Source organism: Oryctolagus cuniculus, chromosome 17 (genome assembly GCF_964237555.1).
Source record: "Oryctolagus cuniculus chromosome 17, mOryCun1.1, whole genome shotgun sequence".
NCBI lineage: Eukaryota > Metazoa > Chordata > Mammalia > Lagomorpha > Leporidae > Oryctolagus > Oryctolagus cuniculus.
This window is the reverse complement of record NC_091448.1, coordinates 28,750,803-28,768,235: the sequence shown is the minus strand read 5'-3', so window position 1 is coordinate 28,768,235 and position 17,433 is coordinate 28,750,803. Positions and strand designations below refer to the sequence as shown.

The window sequence follows — 17,433 nt, the reverse complement described above, 5'->3', positions numbered from 1 at the left end:
CAGTCCTGAAACTCACATTAGAGACCCAGATGCAGTTCTTGGCTCCTGGTTGAGGCCTGGGCAGCCCCAGCTTTTGCAGGCCTTTAGAGTGTGAACTAGTGGATGGACAATCACTAACTCTGTCACTGAGCTTTCCAAATAAAATTAAACTTTAAAAAGAACTGTAGTCAGTCAACAAATATTCATCCAATAAACTTCTATAAATTATTTAAGCTGGTTATATTGGTAATTTAATCATGATTCTACATTACAGAAAACATAAAATTTTGCATTTTTTCTTTAAAATCTGCATTTTTGCACCAGTGCCATAGCATAGCATGTTAAGCTGACACCTGAAATGCCCACATCCCATATGAGAGTTTGTACAGTTATAGCTGCTCCACTTCTGATCCAGCTCCCTGCTAATGCATCTGGGAAGACAAAGGAAGATAATCCACGCACTTGGGCCCCTACACCCACATGGGAGACCCAGATGGAGTTTCAGGCTCCTGGCATCTACTTTGCCCAGCCACGGTTGCTGCAGTCATTTGTGGAGTGAACCAGTGAATGGAAACATCTCTCTTACGCTTTCTCTCTCTGCCTCTCCATCTTTTCATGTGTCTCTTTGTCTTTCAAATAAATAAATGAATATTTTTAAAAATCTGCATTGCCAACAGTTCCTAGCAAGTGGTAGTTGCTACATATGTTTATCTAACTGGATAAAATCCATGTAGTTTCCACCCTTAGATAGCACACCTTAAAGTAGAAGAGACAAGCCCATAAATAGCAGATGTGTCCTAAGGACCATGAAAAAGATATAAATGACTCCTTTGCTCCAACAGAAGAGTGAGGTTTCACAAAGGCAGAAAGTGAGTAGAATCTTGAAGAGCAGGAAATATATATATATATATATTTACATATACACACTTAATTCTTAGCACCATGTGGGAAATGAGGCATTAACTAGGTTGGGATTTCAAAACTAGAGTTAAACAAAGTGCTCAGGTGCAGAGACTAGAGAGAGTCATTTGAAAGTAGGTCTGGCAGGCAGATACAGAGGCAAAAGGATTAGCTGTGTCTAGGAAATTGGTGTTTGTGAAAGCATCTTGGCTGAGAATTGTTAGACTTGGCTGGACATAGAATATTCCAAGTCGTCCAGAAATCTGAGGGCTGCAGAAGCAGTGACAGCCTTTCAGCAAAGGAGTCTGAATTTCCAAGACTTGCTTCCCCCTTGCATGTAGTCAGTGAACCAGAACACCCCATGTCTGGGGATTTAGATGATAAGAGACAGATGTCCGTCTAAACAGGCAGGAGATATGTGAGAAGTTTGCAAGGTTAATACGCAAGAGCAGAGAGCATTGCTTTGGATAGATAAGTAGCAGAGGCTCAGTAAAATGAACCAGATGGAAAGTAGAAAAGGTTAGAAAAGTTCATCAACAGGAAATGAGTTTCTTCCCACTGGACTGTGAGATAGGCGGCATCCTAGTCCAAAAGGGCTCACGGGATTTGAAGACATACTGACCTAAGAGTGACTGGCCATCTAAGCAGGCTACCAAGTAAAGGATTGTTCTCACTCCTTTGCATTTTTCCTCTCTCCCCTACCCTCTCTCCTCCCCTGTCTCTCACATTACTCCTAAATATACAGCATACACATAGAGCATGGATAATAAAACTGAAGTCAGGGACTGTACTATGAGAGACCTACTATGAACATTATAAAGCATATTAGAGCTGATGGCGGAAACGGTGGATGTGGAAGAAGTCAGAGTGCAAGGAAGAGCAAATCTGACTTGAGAGTGACTCATTGGGACCCTGCACAGATAGTCTTCAAATGTGCTTTGATTGTGAACAGAGTTGATTCTACAACCCGTCATTAGACTTAGTCTACATTTAAAATTCAAGTGCTCTGATTGAGGAGATTGGCAGATAACAGAGACAAAATGCCAAGCAACATTTCATGACTAAAAAACACAAGAAAAACAACCACAAACTGTCAGTTAGCTTAACAAACACGGAATCAAAGAATAAAACTCATCAGATTAGAAAGTGGAATGTGTCCAGCGCAGTGATGAGCAAACACTGTTATAAGCTGGTTTATCATATGAAAGTCACAGCATATTCACTTTATTTCCATTTCAAAATTATTTTGAATAAATTTAAAAGAACGAGTGAAAGACAAAAGATATATTTAAAATCTGAAAATATCTTCCATTAAAATAATTAAAGAGTAACTAATAGATCCATTTGGTGTTTTTTTGCACCTGGTAGGAAATCAATTTCATTTTAAAGGTGAAAGTTCAATAGCTACTCACAAGAGTATTTCAGATGTTGGTCCTTAACTCTTTGCTATTCAAATATGCTTATTACTGATACAATGAAGAACTGAAGCAGGTACATCAAGACACTTAAAAATTTTACAAGGCCAGCCTTGTGGCTTACAGGCAGAGCCAGAGCCTGCAATGCCGGTATCCCATATGGGTACCAGTTCAAGTCCTGGCTGCTCCACTTCCAATCCAGCTCTCTGCTCTGGCCTGGGAAAGCAGCAGAAGATGGCCTGGGTCCTTGGGCCCCTACACCCACATGGGAGACCCAGAAGAAGCTCCTGCTCCTGACTTCAGATCAGCACAGCTCCGGCCATTGTGGTCATCTGGTTAGTGAACCAGTGGATGGAAGTCTTCCCTCTCTCTACCTCTGCCTCTTTGTAACTCTGCCTTTCAAATAAATAAATAAATCTTAAAAATAAATTTTACATGTAGTCTACAGCTGGAAGGGATAGCTGAAATGATAGAAGTATTAAAATAATAGTATTAATGACAATATGGATTGATAGGCTATAATCAAGTTTAAAAGAAAATTACATTTGGTGGTAGCCTTAGTTTTATACAAGTTGGCACTATCACGTGACAGCTCAAAACATTTAATGTGGGGTCACCATTGTGGCACAATAAGTTATGCTGCCACCTGAGATAGCAGCATCTCCTATGAGTGTTGGTTCGCATCTGGCTGCTCCACTTCCCTGTTAATGTGCCTTGGAAAGCAGTGAAAAATAACCCCCCGTGCTTGGACATTTGATCCCCATATGGGAGACCCAGCTGAGGTTCCAGGCTCCTGACTTGGAATTGACCCAGCCTCCACTGTTGCAGCCATTTGGGAAGCAGACCAGCAGATGGAAAAATCTCTTTCTCTGAATCTCCCTCTTTCTCTGTAACTCAGCCTTTCAAGTAAATAAATAAGTACGTAAATAAAATCCTAATGTAATTCTAGCCTGTAGTAATAAGAATATGGCATCTTACTACTGGAAATAATAAGCTCACTGTACTACTGGGCCTCCTTATCTCAGCAGAATACAGCAATGAGGTAGATAAATAGTATGAAAATATGCTTATGGAATATAAATTCTTTGTATGTACTGTGTTCCATATAGAAATGTCTAGTAATGAAATGAAGATAAAATACTATATTTAGTTTAAGTTTAATAGAGAAAGTCTATGAGCATTCAAAATTTAAAATAATGAAAACAGTCACTCTCTCTGAGGAATTAAAGAATAGTACATTTGAACTCCCATATTTATTTCAGTGCTAGTCACAATAGAGAAGAGTAAGTATCCAGAAGAGATGAATGAATAAATAAATAAATACACACACACACACACACACACACACACACCAGAACGCTATTCAGCAATAAAAGAGAAAGGATTCCTGTCATTTGCAATAACATGTATGAATTCAGGGGAAACAGTAGAGTAAAATATTCCAGGCACAGTATGATAAATACCACATAAACACCCTTATATGTGGAGTCTAAAAATGTTGATCTTATAAAAGTAGAGAGCAGAATGCTGGTTATCAGGGGCTGGGTGGTTGGTAGGAGAAGAAACTGAGGAGATGTTGCTCAAAAGGTATGTAATTACTATTAGGCCAAATCTGGGCAATATACTACACAGCCCGGTGACTGTAGCCAACGATGACATGCCATATTACTTAAAAATGCAAAGAAGATGGATAGACAGTGTTCTCATGACAAAAATACCATGTAAAATCATTCATGTTAATTAGATTAATTCAGTTATTCCACAAATTATAAATATTTCAGAACACATTATATTCCATAAACACATAATACTTTTCATGTTAAACAAAAAATAAGGTTAAAAAATAAGAACCGGACAGTGGGAGGGTGGGGGAGCCAGCCTTATAGCACAGTGGGTTAAATTGCTGCTTGCAGCGCCAGCATCCCTCATCAGAATACTTGTGCAAGTCCTGGCTGCCCCTTTCTGATTAAGATCCCTGATAATGAACCCAGAGGCAGCGAAGTGGAAGATTGCACAAACACTTGTGCCCCTGCCACTCATCTGAGAGACCAGGATTGAGTTTCCGGCTCCTGGCTGTGGCCTGACCCGATCATGGCTGTTGCAGCCATTTGGGGAATGAATCGGTGGATGGAAGATCCATCTATTTCCCTCTCCCTCTCCTCATCACTCTGCTTTTCAAATTAATAAACAAATCAATAAATCTTTAAAATATAAGAATACGATAGAGAGCTGAAATAATGCAGACACCTCAGTAAGATTCGGGAAATCAACTTTCCTCTGAAAAGTACAGAGGAATCGAGAAAATAAAGGTTGGAGAGAGTTGGCTGAGCTATGTTTTCTACTCATCTTCTAAATGTGAATCAGTTAACCAGTTAATTAAAAACTATTTCTAGCCGGCGCCGTGGCTCAATAGGCTAATCCTCCACCTTGCGGCGCCGGCACACCGGGTTCTAGTCCCGGTTGGGGCGCCGGATTCTGTCCCGGTTGCCCCTCTTCCAGGCCAGCTCTCTGCTATGGCCAGGGAGTGCAGTGGAGGATGGCCCAGGTGCTTGGGCCCTGCACCCCATGGGAGACCAGGAAAAAGCACCTGGCTCCTGGCTCCTGCCAGGATCAGCGCGGTGCGCCGGCTGCAGCGGCGGCCATTGGAGGGTGAACCAACGGCAAAAGGAAGACCTTTCTCTCTCTGTCTCTCTCTCTCACTGTCCACTCTGCCTGTCAGAAAAAAAAAAAAAAAAAACTATTTCTATTAGAGCTGCAAAGGCCCTACTGCATCATGAAAATGCCTCAGCTGCCCAGGAAAGGCAAAACATGACTCGCCTAAGAGAAACTGCTTCAGACTCTAGAGTATTTACAAAAAAAAACTGGGAACTGATTCTTTCAGTTATTTTTAGATCTAAGAAAAAATTCAGTAAAAAGTGCGGTACTCCAGCATTTCTACCTTTTACATGTAACAAATGAAAAGCACTGACGCTGGGTTTAACTGAGAACTGTCCCTTGGATGCATATATTTCTCCTCCATTCAAACTGGACATCCTACAACCAGCCTGAGTCTTACTTTGAAGATCATTTAAGACTAGGCCATATTTATATAAGGCACAGTAACAAGAAAAACGTCAGAATAATAGGTGGCTACTTGCTCTCCATGATGTCAAGTGACAATACTATAAGCTGGCTGTTTATGTCAGTGTCCCAGTCACTGACTCACAAGTAGGACACTTTTGAGAGTGACCCAGTTAGAGAAACTTTTCTGGAATTATTTAACAGACTATAAATTAATCTTAGATCCTTATACGAATGCAAGTTTTGTAATTATTTTCTTTTCTTTTTTTTTTAAAAAAAAAGATTTTATTTATTTATTTGAGAGGTAGAGTTACAGACACTGAGAGGGAGAGACAGAGAGAAAGGTCTTCCTTCCGTTGGTTCACTCCCCAAATAAACGCAATGGCCGGAGCTGCACCAGTCTAAAGCCAGGAGCCAAGAGCTTCTTCCGAGTCTCCCATGTGGGTGCAGTGGCCCAAGCACTTGGCCCATCTCTACTGCTTTCTCAAGCCATAGCAGAGCTGGATTGGAAGAGGAACAGCTGGGACTCAAACTGGCACCCATATGGGAGGCTGGCGCCGCAGGCAGCCTGAAAATATAGAAATGTTTTATGAAAAATTGCATATATTGATGATTATCTCTGTTGTTGTTATAATTTTGGAAAGTAAAAAACAGCCAATTTCTAAAGTTTTCCAAGATTTCCCCTAGCTGACAATTATTCAGAATCTAAAGGCGCCCAAATGACAAAGTGAGAAGTGAGAATCCGAAAATGGGAAGTAAGTATTGGTATTACTTCAGAAAGGTGAAAAAAATGTTAGAGTATTTTTAAAAATCCTGAAATGCCCTATGTGCCTGAATTAGCCCCAAAATGGGGAACAGATGCTTATGTGTAAGGGAAAAATAAATAATAATTTGGTAGAAATGAAGAGAAAGAGTAATATAAATTCATGATTGGAAACAAGCAGTACTTCTAAATTTGAGAGAGAACACAACTATTACTTGATATCATGTATTTTTAAGGATTATTGTAAGGAGTGTTGACTTAATGTGTTTTTTAAACACAAAACTTAAAGTAGTTCCTTGCAGTTCTGATAGAAATTAATGGGCTCATATTAGAATGCCACATGCATGGAAACAGAAATTTCTATTTTTACTCACAATATTTCGTAAATAATAAATGATTAATAGCAATGTTTAATAGTAAATACTATTTTACTAGTATTACCATTTTTGTTTACTTCTCTTAATACTTAGAACAGTATCAAGCACATCAGAAGAAATCAAATATTTATAGAATGAATAAATGATTAATAAAAATAAATGATAGAAAAGCAATAACATTCTGTAGTAGCTACAGAATCTAGGAACATCATTTCTTTGTAAAATTGTATTTGTTGGAAAGGCAGAGTGACAGAGAGAGAGGGAGAGACACAGAGAAAAAGCTCATCTGTTTGTTGGGTAACTTCCCAAATAGCCACAACAGTCAGGGCAGGGCCACGCTGAAATCAGGAGCCAGGAACTGCAGCTGGGTCTCCCACATGGGTGGGTGACAGGGGCACAGTGCTTAGGTCATCGTCTTATGCCTTCCCAAGTGCATTAGCTGGGAGCCAAATTGCAAGCAGAGCAAAAAAGACTCATATGGGCACTTCAATATTGGATACAGGCATTACTTTCTGAGCCACTACACTGGTCCCAAGAGCATCATCTATCCCTTACATGTGTCAGTTAATTAACTATCTAACATAGCATACAAAAATTCTCACAGCTAGCTTCTACTTTATTTCTTTTATAATTTAAAGATGGCAACAAATACTGTGTGTGTGTGTTTATTCTGGATATTTCATTGAGCAGATTCCAGGATTAGCTTTTAGAAATCACCAGAATAAAAACAAAACAAACAAGACCTTCACTTATTTTGTTATCATATTATAAAACTTGGCGATCTTTCAGTCATCCTGTTTTTGTTTCCAGGAGACAAGAAAATTAAAAACCTAGGCAAGTACGCTATTAGTTGTCAAATGCATGCTATTTTTCAGAATCAATCCTCTCTCTCCAAATCAGAATTACATTGCCATAATTTCTTTTCTCACCATCTTTGTAATCTATTTCTTGGCTTTTCTTGTATTTTCTTGTTGTCTCTTTCTTCTATTCCCTATCTTCCCTATATTAACTTTTCAAATATATTACCTTTGCAATTCCTAATTTTCCTTTCTTTACCATAATTGCAATATAGAGATATAGGCTCTTGGCCAGATAATTGCCAATAGTTTCCCTCAAGAAAAGAAAATATAATCTTGGTGAGAAATTGTAATATGCAAGAGTAAAATGGCTTTTTTGCAAACTTCCCTCCTTTAAAAGCCTTTTAGAATAATAAACTTATGCATAAACTCTTCTCAGAATCAATACCAGATTTACTATCTGCAAATTCTTCCTGGTGGAGCCTTGTTGAATCACAGCTATGAACCACTATACAGATTGCCTTTTAACAGAACCCTGAGCCACTGGTTCAGCTGCTGTCCTTTGGGTGTGGTTATAAAATTCTAAAAAAGATCAATTTATTTATTTAAAAGTCAGACTTACAGAGAGAGGAGGACACAGACACAGACACGGGAGAGGGAGGGGGAGGGGAAGAGGGAGGGGAGGGGGAGGGGAGAGTGGGGGAGAGATGGATATTGTTCAGGTAATACATATTCTTTCTTTTTCTACATGCTAAGGCCATTATCAAGAGGTATCTTCAAATGTTTGTGAAATTTGTTTTCTTCTCCTTAGTTCTGTTGGTTTATGCTTCATGTATTAAAAATTTTGTTATTAGGCACACACACATTTTAATTGTTTTATCTTCTTAATGGATAGAACCTTTTGTTATTTGAAAAAGACCTTTTTTTGTCTCTGGTAATATGTTTATCCTGAACACCTTTCTGGAATAAAATAGACTCCCTGATTTCCTTATGGCTGTATCAGTTTTCAATTATAAATCCCAATTCGGTAATGTCTTCTTTTCTATTCATTACTTCTTTTCCACTTTGGGGAGAAATTTCTATTATATGCATGTTGGAAAATCTAATTCTTTCACGTTTTTATTGATTCTTTTTTATATCTTTAATATTTGTCTATGTTCATTATTGGATAATTTCTCATTATATTTTCCAAACCAATTTTCCTGAGTTATACCTTCTTGCTCTTTTGCTAATTATTCTTTAAATTTATTTAGATGACTGTAATCTTATTGGCACTATGATTTTATATTTTATTAAATGTTTATTTAATTTTAAAACTTTATTTGAAAGAATGACAAAGATTGAGAAACAGTTACACAGAGATCTTAAATATACTGGTTCATGCCTCCAAACATCTGCTGAATCAGGGACAGATCAGGAGGACAAAGCCAGGAGCCAGGAACAACATGCTGTCCTCCCATGGAGGATTTGGCAGGGACCCAAGTGCTTGAGCCATCATCTGCTGCCTCCAGGATGCACATTAGCAGGAAGTTTGGTTAGAAGTGGAAGCGAGATTCAAACCTAGGCATTCAGGTATGGAACGCAAGACACCCAACCCACCGTGACACCCAACCCACCGTGAAACTCTCTGCACCATAATGCCTGCCCCTTAGTTTCTAAGTAAGCCTGCTGCTAGTCATATATTTTGGAGTTTGCTGCTTCATAGTTTATTTGTATCTGTTTGCTCATTTTCTTCACTGCTTCTTTAATATTTATTATTTCAAGTCCTTGGGAAAAATACCATTCCCCACTGTGGCATCTGCTGAGTCTCTCTTGACATACTTCTGTAGTATACTGTGATTTTCCTTTGTGGGATATTTTTCAGCAGAATGATTTTTTTTCCTCATTGTAAATTCCTAAAAGACAGTGTTGTGGAAGTGATTCCCCAGAAATATTGCATATTCGCTCTTAACAAACCCCCATCTATAACATCAACTCACAAATTTGTAATATTTATTTCAGAAATAAATCATGTAGGTAAAATGTTTGTTAATAAGTTGCATATAATAAACTCATAAGGATATGGTTACATGAATTTGACAAATATATACGATCATGTAAACACCACCAAAATATAGAGGATTCCATCATCCAAAAGCTTTCCTTATTCTCTATTGCATTCAATTCTTCAAATCATCCATAACCAAAAACAAAATCCAGATGTTTTCAACAATTGTAATTTAAATTTGTCTTCACAGCACTTCTTTCATGGAAAATTTTGAGAGTCATCTACATTGTTGTATCAATGGTCTGCATGTTTATTCCTGAGTAGCATTTGACTTACTAAATACATCATGATTTGATTATCTGTTTACCTATTGGTTTACATTAGTGTTGTTTCTGATTGGGACTACAATGAATAAAGCTTCTAAGATTATTGTTCAAGTCCTTGTATAGACAAATGTTTCTATTTCTCTTGGGTAAATATCTGCAATTTAAAATTTTGAACTGTATAATAACTACAGTGGACTTCACAAGAGAGTGCTATATTTTTTTTGTGTGATACAGTTGTACCATGTTATATTACCAAGAAATATATGTGTCTGAAAATTGTACTAGTTCCATATCCTAAGTAATACTTAGTATTGACAGGCACTTTAATTTTTGCTATTCCAGTGGCTATATAGCATTATCTTATTATGGGGCTTATAAAAATAATATAACATTTACAGATAGTAAATGTCAGTTCTTTGTGTTTTGATTAACATGTATGGTCCTGTAGCTATCACTACAATGAGGACCTTTGAAAGTTCTAACCCTCCTGAATTCACTTGAGACCTATTATTGATCATATCTTGGCCTCCATCTCCAAATACTGGTGAAAAAAAATCTGTTTTCTGTCTATTATATTTTTGCCTTTTCTAGAACATTTATTTAAGCATATATTCTCTGGCCTTTTGAGTTTAGATTCTTTTCCTTGATCTACTACAAGTGAGATTTATCAAAGGTATTGTATGTGTTAGAAATCAATTATTCCATTACTAAATAATATTTGTATATGAACCATAGACTGGTTTTCTATTCATTAAATGAGAGGTATCTATGTTTCCAGTTTTGATAAATAGAAATAAATATTTGCTTATGATCTATTAAATTCTTGGACTTACTAAATAGTTCATGTTAAAAGTTAAGGTGTTGATGAGGAACGAATAAGACATTGAAACCTGAAATGGAGTTACTTGGTTAGACACAGGCAAAGATGAAAATTTCAGCCCATTGAGGTCTCCTTTGCCAGTGTAAGTACCTTTATCTACCGTGCCAAAGAAGACTTAAAATTTCTGTCCTGAATTAGCACACTAACATTAAACATTAGAAGCATGTTTAAATGATATTAAACACATGTTGCTCTCAAAATAACAAAACAAGATTGGATATTAAGGTTCTTCATGCTTGAGTATAGTCTTTTATAAAACCTTAATTCTAGATTGGAGAATTCAAAACAGGGAGAGTGTTAAAACCACTGTATAACTGTAAATACGCTAGAAGTGGGTTGCATTTGAAGGATGTAAGCTTTAGTCTCTGCCTCCGTGGTTACAGATTACTAGCTTAGCATTTGGGAAAGCGATCATAGCTTTTAGCTGGTAAGAGGGTCATGACAGCCTGAATCCCTCTCATTACTGCCTCATCACACAGGCTAACCACATCATTTTTCTTGACTAGTTGTTCTGTTTTGTGCTAAATCACTGAATCTAGGGCACTGTTGTCTCAGGTGTGCAAGTGCAGTTCATTTATCTGGGCCTCCCGTAGCTGAATACATAACAGTGGCTGCTCCGTCCTCTTCTTGCCCTTTATTAAATGAAGAGCCTAAAGAGAATCTAAATTTGTAGGAATAGAGATTCTTGTACTTAATAAAAAAATTGCAAAGACAACAGGAATTGGGCTCAAGAAACCAAGATTCAAAATTCAGCTTTCTTCGTTTTTTGCACAATAAACAAAGATTCTCCTAAGTGTTGAAATACACATTGTACATTATTATTTCGACTAGTAAATGAGGTATCATACACATCATTGTCTAGCCCCAAAACTGACATAGTGAATTCCTATCACTTATTAATTAAAACTATACACACTGAGAAAAATGGGGTATGAATTTGAGTTTGCTTCTGTATCTTTTATTCCTTCCATCATATAGTTGTTTATATTTTAAAGTATAGGGTTTTTTTTGTGAGAAAAATCAGCATTTATTATGTATCAGCATGTGGGTGGGTTTACTGCTGTGAATAAGATATTATAACTGTCCCTGGGGTGTTCAGTCTAAAACAAACAAACAGCTATTTAATGTGAAGAATAGTAGAAGGTGGTATATTCATAATACTCTAGGGTGGTTTGTTTTCAATTAATAATTATTCAGTGCACCTGCTTCCCTGCCATGCCGTCTGTAGAAGAGTGCATAGAAAAGGGCAGACATATGTAGGTGGGAATAGTTATGACCCTTGATTTCAGGAATCTGACAATCAATGGTTTCTTGGGTTCTTGTGTTTCCATTCCAGGGACAGACTTTGCCAAAAAGGTACAACATTTAAACATGCCATATATATATCAGACTTTCAAAAAATATTCTACCAAGAAATGAATGATTCAACAGAAATATTATACTTTTTCTTTAGTTTGAGGGATTTTAGGAGGAAAAAATACTGTTTTTATTAAAATGTAAGACAGGACTAGTTTCAACATTTTACACTGTATATATATGTGTGTGTGTGTGTGTGTATTAAACTCCTACTATACTGTACTCCACAAAAATGTATAAATGTCTCATATTGATGAAATTGCTTTATTTAATATAAAATATTAAAAGTACAGTAACTAAAACATTTCTTTTGCCCCCGTGAAAAACTAATGTATCAATAAATTTTTAAAAAATATTAATAATAGTTGTGCATGTTTATGGGCTATAGCATGATATTACAATATGTGTATAGAATGTGTACTGATCATTTCCCCTTCTTTGATAATGCCTAATGATTGGAGGCTTAGAAGTCTGTTCTTCCATTTGTTTATAAAATATAAACTAGGTAACTGTACATGTTGGTCACTCTCTATGCTGTGCCACATTAGGAAAAATTCTTTCCATGTAACTCTGATCTGGAACCTGTTATCCAGACTCTCTCTAATCCCTTATGCCTGCAGCCTCCAGTAATCACTTTTCTGTGTTCAAAATTGATTTTTTTTCAGTTTACACATTTGAGGGAGAACATGCAACACTCACCTTTCTGTGACTGGCTTGTCTCACCTAATATGATGTTCTCCATTTTTATCCATTTTGCTGCAAATGACATGATTTCATTTCTTTTTATGGAAGAGTATACATGGAGCATTTCTATTTATCCATTTAGACAAAGATGGACTCTTTTTCATTTGCTATCTTGGGGGCCAGCACTGCGGCACAGCAGGTTAAAGCCCCCACCTACAGCACCAGCATCCCATATGGGCGCTGGTTCTAGTCCCGGCTGCTCCTCTTCTGATCCAGCTCTCAGCTCTGGCCTGGGAAAGCAGTGGAAGATGGTCTAAGTCCTTGGGCCCCTGCACCCACATGGGAGACCCAGAAGTTCCTGGCTCCTGGTTTTGGACTGGCGCAGTTCCAGCCATTGCGTGAACCAATGATTGGAAGATTCATTCATTTTCTCTCTCTCTCTCTCTCTTCCCTCCCTTTCTCCTTCCCTCCCTCTCCTTCTCTGTGTAACTATAGCTTTCAAATAAATAAATAAATAAATCTTTAAAAAAAATCCCTATCTTAGGTACTGTGAATAGTGCTGCAATAAACATGGTGGTTCATAGCCCTCATTATGGCATAGAGTGTTAAGCTGCTGCTTGCAAAGCCCAATCCTATATGAGCACCAGTTCAAGTCCTGGTTCTGCTCCCAACTACTATGCCTAGGAGGGCAGTAGAGGGTGGCCCAATTACTTGGACCCCTGCCACCCACATGGGAGACCCAAATAGAGTTCCCAGCTTCAGCCTGGCCCAGCTCTGGCTGTTCTGGGCATTTGGGGAGTAAACCAGGGGATGGACACTCTCTCTCATTCTCAGGCTCTCCCCTTCTCTCTGTCATTCTGCCTTTCAAATAAATGAAGTAACTTTTTTACAAAAATCATTGTGGTTCAGTTATCACTTTCACATGATTTCCTATCTTTTGGGTATACACCCAGTGTAGTGAGATTTTTGGATCATAGGTCAATTCTATTTCTAGTATTTGAAGGCATCTCCATACTGTTTTCCAAAGCCACTGAACTAATTTGCATGTTCACAAACAGCTTATAAGAGTTCCTTTCTCTGTACATCACTTTTAGTATTTGTTACTTATTTTTTGATAATAGCCATTCTAACAAGCATGAGGTGATATCTCTGTGGTTTTTATTCACAGTTCCTTGATGGCAAGTGATACTAAGAACTAGCTCATTTATTTGTCAGCCATTTAAAAATCTTTAGAAAAATGCTTACTCAGATCCTCTGCCCATTTCTTAATCAAAATATTGGGTTTTAGCTGTTGAGTATTTGGGTTCCTGTTATGGCTGGATATTTTTCCATTGTCAGGTAAGTAACTTGCAAATATTTTCTTCCATTCTGTCTGATAGCTCCTCACTCTATTGATTGTTTCCTTTCCTGTGCTGAAACTATTGATACAATCTCATTTGGCTAGTTTGCTTTTGTTCCCTGTCTGTGGGGGAAATATCCACAAAAATCCTTGCTACACTGAAGTATTAGAGTGTTTCCCCTATTTTCTTCTAGTAATTTCAGTTTTAGCTCTTCCTTTTAGGTGTTTGATCCATCTTGTGTTAAAAGTTTTTATATGGTGAGAGGCAGAGATTTAATTTCATTTTTCTACTTTTATATATACAGTTTCACCAACATCTTTTATTGAAAAGACTATGCTTTCTCCAACATATTTTCTTGGCAATTTCATAAAAAATAAGTTGATTGTATGAATGTAGATTGATTTCTGGGTTCTTTGTTCTCTTTCACTGATCTATGTTTCAATATTTATGCCGGTTCCATGCTATTTTAATTATGATCATTTTATACTCTCCTTTTAACTTTTATACTTCAGGGTCTCCATCATGATATTTTTTCTCAGTATCACTTTGACTATTGTGGATCTTTTCTAGCTCTATCCATTTTATAGCATTTTTTCCTAGTTCTATAAAGAATGATATTGCAATTTTGATGGGAATTGAATTGCAGCTAAACCTTGCTTTAGGTAATACAGACATTTTAACAATATTGATTCTTCCAATCCATGAAAATGGAATCCTTACATTTTTTGTGTGTTCTTCATGCTTTTTCATCAGTGCTTTCTAATGTTCATATGTAGAGACCTTTCACTAAGTTGATTAAGCTTATTCCTAAATATTCGATTTTTGTTGCTATTAAGAGTGAATTTTCTTTTTTGATTTCCCTTTCAGCAAACTCATTGTTGGCATATAGAAATGCTGCTATCTTTTGAATGTTGATTTTGAATCCTGTAATTTTACTGAATTAGTTTATCTGTTCATATTTTTGTGGGTGTGTTTTAAGCTTTTCCATGTATTTGCAAACATGGATATTTTGACTTCTTCTTTTTCAAATATGATGTCTTTTTGTCTTCCTTAACTTCCTTAATTTCTCTTTCTAACACTTCCAGTACTATATTAAATAAGAGTGATGACGCAGACATCCTTGTCCTACTCCAGATCTCATGGGCAAAATTTTCAGCTTTTCCCATTCAGTATGACATTGACTGTGGGTTCATCCTATATAGCCAGTATATTGAGGTATGTTCCTTCTTTACCTAATATCTGTTGTTTGTTTATGAAGGGGTGTTGAATTTTATAAAATTCCTTCTCTTTGTTGAGATGATCATATGGTTTCTTAGGATTTTATTTATTTGAAAGGGAGAGTTACAGAGAGAGGAGAGACAAGAGAAAGAAAGATCTCCTGTCTCCTGGTTCACTCCCTAAATGGCCACAATGACCAGGCTGGGCCAGGCAGAGGCCAGGAGCCAAGAGCTTCTTCTAGGTTTCCCGTATGAGTGCAGGGGCCCAAGCACTTGGATCACCCTCTGCTGCTTTCCCAGGCACATTAGTAGGGAACAGATCAGAATTGGAGCAGCCAGGACTCGAACCAGCACCCATACAGGATGCTGGCACTGCAGGCAGTGGCTTTAACCCACTGTACCACAGTGCCAGCCCTTATCATATAGTTTCTGTTCTTCATTCTCTTAATGTGATTTATCACATTTGTTGATTTGCAGATTTTGAACCATCCTTGCATTCCCTAGTTTGATACTGACATACAAACATTTTAACGTAGTATTGGATTTGTTTTGTTAATATTTTTTAAGAATCTTTGCATCTACGTGCATCAAGGATATTGGCCTATAGTTTTCTTTTTACATTACATCCTTCTTTAGTGTTGGTATCAGAGTAATGCTGGTCTCAGAAAAAAAGTCTGGCAGAGTTCAATTCCTTTCAATATTCTGGAATATAATGAATAGTACTGTGCTTATTTACTCTTGAAATGTTTTGTAGAATTAAGTTGTAAAGCCATCAGGCTCTGGACTTTTCTCTGTTGGGAGAATTATAGTTACTGCTTCAATGTTTTAACAAATTATATGTTTCCTGGAATTTGTCTGTTTCTTTGAGATTTCCCAATTAGTTAATATGTACTTCTTCATAATTGTTTCAATTATATTTTTGCATTTCTGGGGAATCATTATTCTTTTTATTAGAGTTTTTTTTCTTTTTTTCATCTGTAATTTTATTTATTTTTAGATACTTTTCTTTGTTAGACTGGCTAAATATTTATTTATCTTTTTCTAAAAAATGAACTTTCAAGGGTTAGCATTCTGGAACAGCAGTTTAAGCTACTGCTTGAGACACTTGTATCACTTATCAGAGAGCCAATTTGAGTTCCACTTCTCCATCTCTGATCTAGCTTCTTGCTAATTCACTTGGGAAGGCAGTGGAAGATGGTCCAAATACCTGTGCCCCTATTACTCATGTAGGAAATCAGGATGGAGTTCCTGAATCCTGTCTTCAGCCTGGCCCAGATCTGGCTCCTGCAAACATTTTAAAAGTGAATCAGTGTATATAAGATCTCTCTCTCTGTTGTTCTGTCTCTCAAATAAATATTTACAAATAGATTTTAAATACACATATTTAAAGAGGAAAAGGGAGAAAGTATAGCAATCAGTGAAATGACAGAAGGGTTGGGGGATTTTGTTGGAAATCTAGCACTTGAGCAAGAACACTGAGCATTCTTCACGGGGAGAAGGGTGAGTCCTAAGAGATGACATAAAGGGGCCAGCCCCACACTACTGGAATTAAAATAGTCAAATCCTATTGGGGGAGCCTAAGAGCAAGGAAGCACTTTCTGTGTAATCATATTCACGAGTTTTCCATCTATTATTCTACTTCATTTTAAAGTTTTTTAAAAAAATAGATCTTATAATTGAGTCATTTAAAGTGAATTTGGCTTTGAGGTCTTTTAGATAAGTGCCATGTATCTAGACTGTTGAGGAACAACTTACTATTTTATTCCTTTTAGTGTTGTTGTTGCTGTTGTTGCTCTGTTTGTTCTACATAAGACCACTGGTTGAACTCTGTAAAAAAAAAAAAAAGTGCCATGTAACCCTCTCTGTAATTGGATGACCGGGATGACATCACAGAGCTATGGAATATCTAATTTCATTTGCTGATAGAAAATTATGTTCTGGAATTGAATGATGTTTTTATTTAAAGTTCTGAGAGTTTACATTATACCAAAAGAGTAGAGATAATCTTTTTCAATAGGTATCCTTGTTCCCCTACTAACAGTATCTTTTTAAGACAACTATAGCTTTTTTGTGGCTACAAAATAATAACTCAAATAAAATTTTCACTGGGACACAGGTACAATCACCCTGCAGCTCCATAAGATATACAGATTAATCTAAATACTTATATTTTAAGCCAATTTATTTCTCTTATCTTCATTTTCTGAAGTCAAAGACACTAAAACTGTCATTTAAATTCAGATATATTTCAGTGTGTTTCTTTTAAGTTACTTTGCATGAGCTATAGATCTGAGTATGAAAGAAACACTTGATAAGCTCTAATCAAGAAAAGATCAATGATGAGAGGTGAGC

At 36.9% G+C, this 17,433-nt stretch overlaps 1 long non-coding RNA gene across 1 annotated transcript in view; it reads right to left on the bottom strand.

The window, feature by feature from the left end:
* The window catches only part of LOC127484469 (uncharacterized), a 91,055-nt gene extending 74,157 nt beyond the window's left edge, over positions 1 to 16,898 (bottom strand). Inside the window, exon 1 of the long non-coding RNA XR_007911496.2 lies at positions 16,837 to 16,898. This is a non-coding gene — a long non-coding RNA (uncharacterized lncRNA). The remainder of the gene's footprint in view (positions 1 to 16,836) is intronic.
* Between the last annotated feature and the right edge of the window lie 535 nt (positions 16,899 to 17,433).